Source organism: Diceros bicornis, chromosome 24 (assembly GCF_020826845.1).
Source record: "Diceros bicornis minor isolate mBicDic1 chromosome 24, mDicBic1.mat.cur, whole genome shotgun sequence".
Lineage (NCBI taxonomy): Eukaryota > Metazoa > Chordata > Mammalia > Perissodactyla > Rhinocerotidae > Diceros > Diceros bicornis.
In genome coordinates this window covers 42155452-42165624 of record NC_080763.1, presented here as the reverse complement: position 1 = coordinate 42165624, position 10173 = coordinate 42155452, and positions in this window count along the sequence as shown.

Below are 10173 nucleotides of genomic sequence, written 5' to 3'. Positions count from 1 at the left end.
AACACTTCTTCTGCCTCAGAAGCCAGGCAGCATCATTTCTGCCACTTCTATTGGTTACAAGCAAGTTTTGGGGTTCACCCAGATTCAAGGGAAGGAGCCTATACAAGTTATGAATACCTGGAGGCGTGGCTCATCTGGGGGGGGGCATTTTTGAAGACTAGCTACCACTATCTGCTGGAGTTAGATGCCCTTGTATTAGGTTTCCATCAGTTGCCACCAAAAGCCAGCTCGAGCAGAGCCTGGACTGGGGTGCAGGCCTGCTCCGCCCTCTCCCCCGCGAAATCCTGCCTGTCAAGCCCCAAACAAACACGCTTCGTGGTGCGCCCCCTCCCCCGGCTTCCACTGCTTGGATTTCTCCTCCCCGGTCAGAAGTAATTGCGACCCTCTTGACCCGCTGCACTGTTGAAAGTCAATGGAGAACTGGACAGACCCTGAGACGCCACTCAGACTCAACACCCTACTTCAGCAGCTGGGAAACTGAGGCCCAGAGAGGCGACGAGAAGCCACCCAAGTCCCTCAGCAAGTTAGGGGACTAATGAGGAAGCATTGAGAGCCCACTCACATTCCTGCTGGATAATGGGTATTATGGACACATCTTACTCTCTCTACTGGGCCGCAGACTCCTGAGATGCAAGAGCTGTGTCTGCTCCATCTCTGTGTCCCCCACGGCCCGTTGAACAGGTTGTGGACAGGGAAGACCTTCAAAGCTTAAACAAGCGTTGTTTGCAATTTACTGAGGCAGATTTTACACTGGGAAATTCCCGGGCCTGCTCTGCCCTGAGCCGCCCTCTGGTCCCCGGGGAGCCACCCCTCTGCCTCACAGGAAAGGAAGGAAAGGAAAGACAAAAGGCAGCATGATGAAGTGAAAAGGCAGCGCACGGGCTTGGCGTTCCAGGCCTGGGCTCTGACATGGGCTCTGCTAGTTGCCAGCTGAGCCTCCATTTCCTCATCTGTAAGATGGAACCTCATAACCACACCGCCTCCCAGTCTTGTGGCTGCCGGATGCAATAATGTATGCAGAAGGGCTCTGAAAGCCCCGATAAGCTGCACAAAGCAAGGGGTTGGCATCATTACTAGATTGGGATGCACGATCCAGTGCGCTGAGGAGCGTGGGAGGGGAGGGTGAGGAGCCGACACGGCCCTGATCCTCGGAAGAGCTGCCACCCTACCCCTCGGAAGCCTGCCCCCACAGCCCTCCCCAGGCCCAGAGGATGAGTGCCACCACCCAAAGCTGCCCATCACAGCCCAGCGCTAAGGGAGCAACTGAGCCTCCTCAGATATCCCCTCCCCCCTCAGATTCCCCACCCATTATTAGCCCCGAGTGGGGAAGGAGACATGACTAATTGTGCCCACAGTTGCCTCCTGGCATGGACAATTAGCCACCTGCATCTAATTCTGAGGGACCCAGAGGCTAATTGCATCTGCCAGACCCCATGGGTTGTGTGTGTGTATGTGTGTGTATGTGCGTAAGTGTGTCTCCTCGAGCTACCAGTAGGCACCAGAGCAGAGGCTGGTAAAATAAGTGGTATTATTGCATCTAACATCCACCAAGAGCCTGCTGGCCCCTGAACACAAAAGGACCAGATCAAGACACTGTCCTTCCCCAAGGAGGAGGGACGACGGAGGCTTTCACTGGTGAATTAGTAAAGCACAGTCCTGTAGCTGGTGAGCACTCTCTGCGTCATTCTGGCGGTGAGGGAGAGGATCACTGAGGGCTGCCACTGTGATCAGAGCCACCCTGCCTCGGGGTTCCGGAAAGATGCCATCCCGGACCCTCCTCTGCCCCCACACCAGGAGAATTGACAGCCTGTTCTGATGTCTCTGCCATCACCCTGCCTTGCACCCACCCATATACACTTTGCTCTCCATTGTCCACCTGGCGATTCCCCTGTACTGGGTTGGATTGTGCCCCTCAGAAAAGATATGTCCCAGTCCTAACCCCCGTACCTGTGAATCTGACTATATTAGGAAATAGGGTCTTTGCTGATGTAATTAAGTCAAGGATCTCGAGATGAGACCATCCTGGATTTAGGACTGGTGTCCTCATAAGAGAAAGGAGAGGGAGATTTGACGCAGAGACACAGGAAGACACAGGGAGAAGACCGGGTGAGGATGGAGGCAGAGACTGGAGTGCTGCAGCTACAAGCCCAGGAACGCCAAGGGCTGCTGGCCGCCACCAGAAGCTAGGAGAGAGGCGTGGACTCTCACTCAGAGCCTTCAAAAGAACCAGCCCTGCCGACACCTTGATTCCAAACTTCTGGCCTCCAGAACTACGAGAGAGTAAAGTTCTGTGGTTTTAAGCCACCAAATGTGCGATGATTGTTACAGGAGCCCTAGGAATCGAATCCACCACCTGTGCAGAGTCTGACTGCGAAAGACAAGCTGCGTATGTTGTACCAGGTTGTACCAGGAGCCACAACTCCAGTGCCTTGAGAAGCCAGGCAGGTGCCCAAAGACAGTGCCTGCGTCTGTGTTGAGCGTGAGAACATAAACCTCTCTGAAGAACGTTCAAATTTATTTATTTTTTGTGTGTGTGTGAGGAAGATCAGCCCTGAGCTAACATCCATGCCAATCCTCCTCTTTTTTGCTGAGGAAGACTGGCCCTGGGCTAACATCCGTGCCCATCTTCCTCCACTTTATGTGGGACGCCGCCACAGCATGGCCTGACAAGCGGTGCCTCGGTGCGCGCCTGGGATCCGAACCCAGGCCACCGGCAGCAGAGCACACGTACTTAACTGCTATGCCACAGGGCCGGCCCCCATTCAAATTTATTTTAAAAAAGAAAAGAAAATGCTGTGACAGTAAAACAAAGCACATTCGTATTAGGCTTTTGGCTTATAGCTTGGGTGACCATATGTCCCGATTTTCCCAGGATGATCCTGGTTTATCCCAATCATTCCACAGTAATTATTGATAGCCCACCCCCTCTCAGAAGTATTCCGTTTGGATGATAAATATGTGGTCACCCACCCTAACCATGGACCAGGAGTTTTCTATGCCCCTCACAACAAACATTCTGAACCTTGCCCCACTTCCAACCATGCCCCCCACCCCACGGATAGATTAGATTATCGTTCAGCAAAATTCCCTCCCCCTTCCACGGGATGAGTGTTTTTCTCTGTCCAGTAGATGTAGGGCTTGGCCATTATGACTTGCTTTGGCCTCATGGTACATATGGGCAGAGTGTCCTTCCCTGCCACTGAATTTGGTCCCAGCCATGTGACTTGCCTTGGCTCATGGGATGTTGGCACATGTGGCTGAGCTGAGAGTTGAAAAGCACTCGCCCGACTGGGATTTGCTTCTTGCACCTGTGCCATCCTGTGAGCGCTCTTCCCAGGTAGTTACTGCCCCTTCAGCCTGGGCGCTGGAATGAACATTCCTGGAGTAGACCTGAGCCCAATCCTCAGGGAGAAGCCAAGCCCAGCCAGTCTAGATCTGCTGAACCCCAGCCAATCTGCAGAGATGTGAGTGAGAAACAAATGCGTACTGTTTTATGTCTGTGCGGTTTCGTGATTGCTTGTTACACAGCAAAAGCTGACTTATACACACTCAAACCACCACTTGATCCCATTATGTCTGTGCTCACTCTCAGCTCCCTGGATCCCAGCTCCAGCCTCCTGACCCCAACTTCAGTTAGGACCTTGAGCTTCCCCACACAGCTGGAGCCTCAGCTGACCTCTCCATCCTGCCTTTGAGGAATCCTCTCCATGTCAGGCTCCAGCTCTAGAAGGATCTGGAAAACTATAGCACTCTCCTTGTTGTGTTGTAGTTAGCCAATTACATGTCTGCAAATCTAGACCAGCACTGTCCAATAGAAATAGAATGTGAGCCACTTATGTAATCTAAAAAAGTTTCCAACAGCCACATTAAAGAAAACGTAAAAAGAAGCAGGTGAAATAAATTCTAATAAATTTCATTTAACCCAATGTATCCAAAATATTATTATTTCAACATGTAACCAATATTAATTATTTAAATTATATTATTATATATTTCTAATATGTGACAAATATATATTATATAAAAGATATTTTACATTCCTCTTCATGCTAAGACTTTAAAGTTCAGTGTGTATTTCACATGTGCAGCACATCGCACTTCAGACTAGCCACGTTTCAACAGCCACACGCGGCTTACGGCTACCACATTGGACAGCATAGATCTAGACAATGGAAGATAGAACTCAGTGCCACCAATGCTTAGCGTGGTACCTGGCACATACGAGGGACTCAGCAAATAATTATTGAATGAATGAAGGAACGATAAACACACAGGCGTTGTTTTCAAGCTGGTGTTAGTGGGTAGAACTAAACTCATGGTAAAAACACCCAAGGCTTGCATAGATCAAATTTCCGTATAAAGAGTGATGACGTTTTGAAGCACCGCGTTCGCGGGTGCTGTATCTGAGTCTTGCTCAAAGGAGTCATGTACAACTAGAATACGACCTCAGGCAGGATTTGCCAAATTTGTTTGACCATGAAGTGTTACTTAAATTGTACTGTTTTGTCAGGGTGCCAATAGAGGCTCATGCAATATCATCGAAATTAAAGTAGACGGCAAAAAAAATGGTCTCGCAGTCGAATTAATTGCAGTAAGAAATGATCAAAATTTGATCCATGTGCCTAATATAAACACTGAATAATTGCACCAATAAATGTTAAAATTATGAGATAAAATGCATAACAAAGACAGCAATTGTCAAATGCAGTAGAAAGAACACAGCTTGGCAGTGGGGAGGCAAACGCACAACCCGCTGGCGAACATCGCACTTTTTCCACCACCGTCTGTCATGTGACTTCCGATGCTGTCAGGGGTGGGAGACCCGTTCCCAAAGGTAGAAGATCACTTAGAAATCAAAGCTACCTCCAGTCAGAGGCTGACAGTGTGCCAGATGCCGTTCTGATCTCTAAGGCACGGACGATAATGAGTACCATTTTACAGATGAAGAAACTGAGTCACAAAGCGATCGAGTAATTCCCCAGGTCAGTTTGTGGCTGGGGATTCTGGTTCTGGAGTCTGTACTCCTGAGTATTATGCCGTTCAGCCTCTTTGGTTTAATCATTAGAATAGCTCTATAAATAAGCTTAGCTTAGCATTTTTTTAGATACTTTAAAATTAATTCAAGATAAAAAATGCCACCAGCTGTGATTTTTTTCCCCTCCTTTCGAAGATCTCATGGAACCTCTGGATGCCACAGAACAGAGTTTGAGAAATGGTGTTTGGGAGCCACATGCAAATTCCATTTAATGCTGCCAGAGCTATTTTAAGGCCTCTGTTGATTGACTTCATCACGAGCTTTCTCCCCACCTTCATTTCCAAAAAAGCAGATTACAATAAAAATAGAATACGATTAGATCAAGCAACCGAGTACAATATCCCAGGTAATGCTACAAAAATTAAGCCCAAAACTTTCCTTTGAGCTTCCCAGCACCTGGAGTCCAGAGGGAAGGATGGAAGGGCACAGGGTTCTTATCGTCTGGAGTAGGATCCAGCCTGTATGTCAAGAGAACCCATTTTCCTTGGCCTGGCGCCCTAGGATGCATTTGTCATGGGGACATTTGCATAAGTGGCATTGAGCAGTGTAATGAATTATGTCCCCAATAGTCATTTTATAAAAAATGCAGTGATGGTCCTTGGGTGGCTCTTCTTATATCATTGTGTAACCTTTGCTGAGGGCAAAATATTAAAGTGTTGTTCCACAAAGGCAATTCTAAAGGGGATTTAAGTCACTCTGGTACCTTAATTCTAGACAAAAGAGCACACAGGAATAATTCTGGAATTTTAGTTAAGCTGCTTCCAAATCCGTCCCCTCCTCCTCATCCTGGTTGCCATGGCCCCGGGCCACCTCCTCCTCATCTCTCCTAGCCTTTCACAGGAGTCTCCTCAAGGGTGCTCCGTCTTCTGACCCCGTCCACCTCCAGACCTCTTCCAAATTGTCACCCCAGTGAGTGTCCGAAAACCCAGATCTGAGTACATCTCGTCTTGCTCAGAACACTGCCACTCTCCCGCTAGAATGCAGAAGCAACCACCTTGTCTGTTTTGTTGCTCTCTAAACCCCCAGGGGCTGGCACATGATAGGTGCTCAAAAAATGTTTACTGCTGCATAAAGGAATCATTCAAAAAGAAAAAATAAAAACCGAGAGCAAGGCCTCAAATCAGTCCTGCCAACTTGTTGGTCCCCAAACTTGATGTCCACTTGCCTTTTTTCTCTGTGCCTTCTCTCTTACCGGCCGAGCCCCGTCTGTGAACATCGCACTCAAAGGCCGCCTCCTCTATGATGTTTTCCTCCTTGCGCCCAGCGGGAATGAACCCCTCCTTCTCCAGGTCTCCACGGTGTCCAGTACAGGTTGATGCCTGTGGTGGGCAGCAGGTACACAGACATGAGTTCCCAGCACAGGCAGCCCGGCTTTGAGGGACTCAGGGAAGTCAATTAAGCAGTCTGAGCCTCAGTCGCCACATCTGTAAAATGGCCGTGGTGTAGGTAACTGCAGCACAAGGTAGCAAGAAGGAGCAAACGGGATAGTTTCATAAGTTCCAAAGAGTTGTCTTAATGCCAGCCCATCCAGCCTGTCCCCTCTCACCTGCAGGCTGCTCCAGAGCGCGTTATCTCAGACTCATTTCTGCATCCACCAGAGTGCCTACAGGGTCCTCGCTCGGAAGAATTTAATAAACACCCTCAGTTATGACACGTTGGCTTTATGGCTGGCTTCCTAGGTCTCGAACCCAAATTTCCTGGGTAATATTCATAAATATCCAGAATAACTCCCAACACTTCAAATTTCTTTGATTTCATGGTTCTAAGTATAGAAATAACCTTTTGATTTTAAATAGGAATTGGGGAGCTGAAGACCAGTGATGAAAGTCTTTCGAGATATCCAGGCACAACTGCGGAGTTCAGGGAGAGCACAGAGCACCGAGGGGGAGAGCTGCCTGACGAATCTCAGGGAATCCAGAGCCCCGAGAGCGAGGTCTGAGCATGTGCTCCACTGGAAGCAGGCACAGCCTGGGCAGGGAAGATGATTAGCAATAAACGGAGAGCACCTCAGGGGACCCTCCTACAGACAGTCTGTCACCCAGTGTTTTTACCATTCCATTTCAAAGTTTAATTAGATAATCACTTTCCAGTGCTTAGATGCAATTAACCCTTCGGAGCAGTCCTGGTATGCAGTCAGCTTTCACAGGCCACAGAAGCTGAAATGCCCACGATGATCTTTGGCATCGCAGATTTGAGAAAAACATTTCTCAAAGAGAAAAATAACTGACAAATATTTGTGGGTTTTCGAAAGAGAACTTCTTTCCTAAATGTTAGAAGAAAACAATTTCTCATCCGAGTTCAGCCTTCGCCACCGGCTCCTCCGTCCTCGTGCAAGTCCGTAAACAGAAAGAACCCTCGTTGCTGGAGCTGAGCTCAACTTCCCTGTTGAGGACGAAGAAAGGAAGTGCAACCTTTTGTGCACGGCCAGTGTCTGCTTAGCTGCAAACGCACACCCTTTCCCTCACTTGCTGGTTGCTGTGGGGTCCCATCCCACTTAACTCGGTGGGAGAAGATAGCTCCCCTTCGGTCCTCTTTCATCCACATGATGCCCAAACCTGAGACGGCAGAGAACCAAAGAGAATTCAAAAGGTCCCTGGATTTTCAAAAGCAATTTGTTTATTTGCATGGTTGTCAAAGCATCCCTATATTTTACTTAATTCCCACAAGATCCCCGTGAGGTGGGCAGGAAAGGGATTATTATGCCCATGTAACACGCAAGGATGCCAACTCAGAGAGGGGACATACTCAATGTGACACAGCTAGTAAGAGCCAGACAGACAAACCCGGGGCCCCAGATGTGGGCTCCCAGTCTCAAGTGCTTCCCACTAAGCTTTTTTGTTTATTTATTCAACAAGTACTTCTCCAGCACCTACTATGTGCTAGGCCCTGGGGATTCGGCACTTTGTAGGGCACAGGAAGGAACTCTAAATCTAATGGAAGAGGCAGACAAAAAGATGTAGTGTGGGAGTCCGATGAGAGATGGAAGCCCTGGAGGGCACATGATCCCCGATGATGGACCCAATCCGATGCTGGGAAGCCAGGGGGAAGTTACTCAGCAGAGCCAGGACTAGCGTCAGACAAGCGACGTGCCTAGTGACTAAAATTTAAGAAGGCACTCACTCTTAGAGGCACACACGTCATGTGCCTCTTATGCAAGGGTGTGCTGGTAAATATTTAACAACTGGCTCTCTGGGGAAAATAGACCCGGTTTGCAGGGTTTACCCATTTCCGTGGTGTAAAGACTCCCATAACAATTGGATTTCAAGCTACCCACGTGAAGTCGCTGCAGAGTTAGGAAGAGATATACACGTGGGCTCTTGCCAGCTGGTACAGCTGGTCCGGGCCAGGGCAAGCTGGCCCCAGCACACCACTGATGTGACAGCTAGACTGAGACCTGAAGAGCTGATAACATTTGGATGGAAAGGACGGATTTGAGTCTGAGAGCAGAGGCAGAACTGAGGACAGGTTTTTATAGAGCTGCACCATCCAATACTGCAGTCACTAGCCATATGTGGCTACTTCATTTAAATTTAAATTAATTAAAATTAAATTAAACTAAAAATTCAGTTGTTCAGCAGCACCAGACATGTTTTAAGGGCTCAATGGTCACATGTGGTTGGTGGCTACCACACAAACAGCACAGATTCTAAAACATTTCCATCAGCGTGGAATGTTCCATGGGACAGCGCTGTAGGTAGGAGGAGTGAGAGCAGGAATTCATGGCAAGAGAAGATTTTCTGGCTGAAATGGGAGATGGAAGGTCATCTAAAATAAACTTCCTCAACTTCCCAGTTTTATCAAGGATCAGCCCTGAATGAAGGCTGGATTGAATGAAAGCGAAAAGTCAAGGTGTCAAGGGCCTAGTGTGTGCCAAGTTTCCTGCTGGGTGAGTCTGCTCTCTGTCTTTGAGGAATGTGCAGCCCTGGCACAGAGCAGGTGCTCACTGCACGCACCGGGCATTGTGGACCATCTCCAGGACAGTGTTCCACTGAGCACACTTGGGGAATCTCCTGTCCCGATACATTGCTGTTTGTGGTCCGTGGAGCCGAGAGCTGCTGCTACTGCTGAGGGAATGCTCAGGTGCAGGCAACAGAGGGTCTGGTTCGGGTTAAAACCCCAAAGAGAGTGTCCTGTGCATCTTCCTCACTGTGCATCAGCACAAAGGAGGATGGTGACGGCCACAGAGGATGTAAGATGCAGACACACAGAGGTGGGTTCAGCGGTTGAAGAGACCAACCACACATTTAACAGCTAAGGTGGCAGCCAGCATTCGGCACAGCCCAGTCCTGCCCCAGGTCAGGCAGTGGAAGCAGGATGCGAACCCAGGTCCATTCTTCTCCAAAACCCATGCTCTGTCCCTCACCCCCACATCATCTCAGAGGCCGGGCTCTCCATTGCTCCTCTCTAGTTCACAGCCCCAGTGCATCCGAGGATCTGGTTTCCTTCCTGTCAATCATCTTTACTTTTCTTCTCAGAGCTCTTGTCACTTTCACAACCACTTTAAGAAAAAAAAAGACAGGCAGCTGTTTTATTCTATTCTATAGGGAAACTCATGCTCCTTCCAGAAAACTAGAAGGCAAAAGAGAATTAGGATAAGGAAAAAAATCACCCCTGGTTCCACCGTACAGAGTTCTGCACTGTGACCCTGTTTTCCATGTGCGACTTTTACTTTGTTGAGCAGCATTGTGATCACGCTGTAGTTTCAGCTTTGAATCTGCTTCTGTCTGGACATCTGCTTACCTGCATCTCCCGGGTCATCATCTTCTTACAATCGTGATTTTCCAGGCCAGCATCAATTTCAGGGGTTGGATAGACCATAGTTTACTGAACAGTCCACTTGTGTTGGACATTCAGATTATTTCCAGTCTTTCTTTCATAAACGGCAGCTCGATTTACATCTCTGGGCATAAAGTTCTTTCCACATTTCAGGTTATTTCTTTGGGCTAGATTCCCAGGAGTGGGATGACTGGATCAAAAGGTATGAGCATTTTAAAGGTTCTTGATACAGATTGCCAAATTTCTTTCCAAAAGGCTTGTATCAACTTATATTCCCCAAAGCTCTGCCTGCTTTCTTCCTTCTCTCCTCCCTCACCAGCCTTGAGTTTTATTATACTAATCCCCACTCACTTTATAGATGA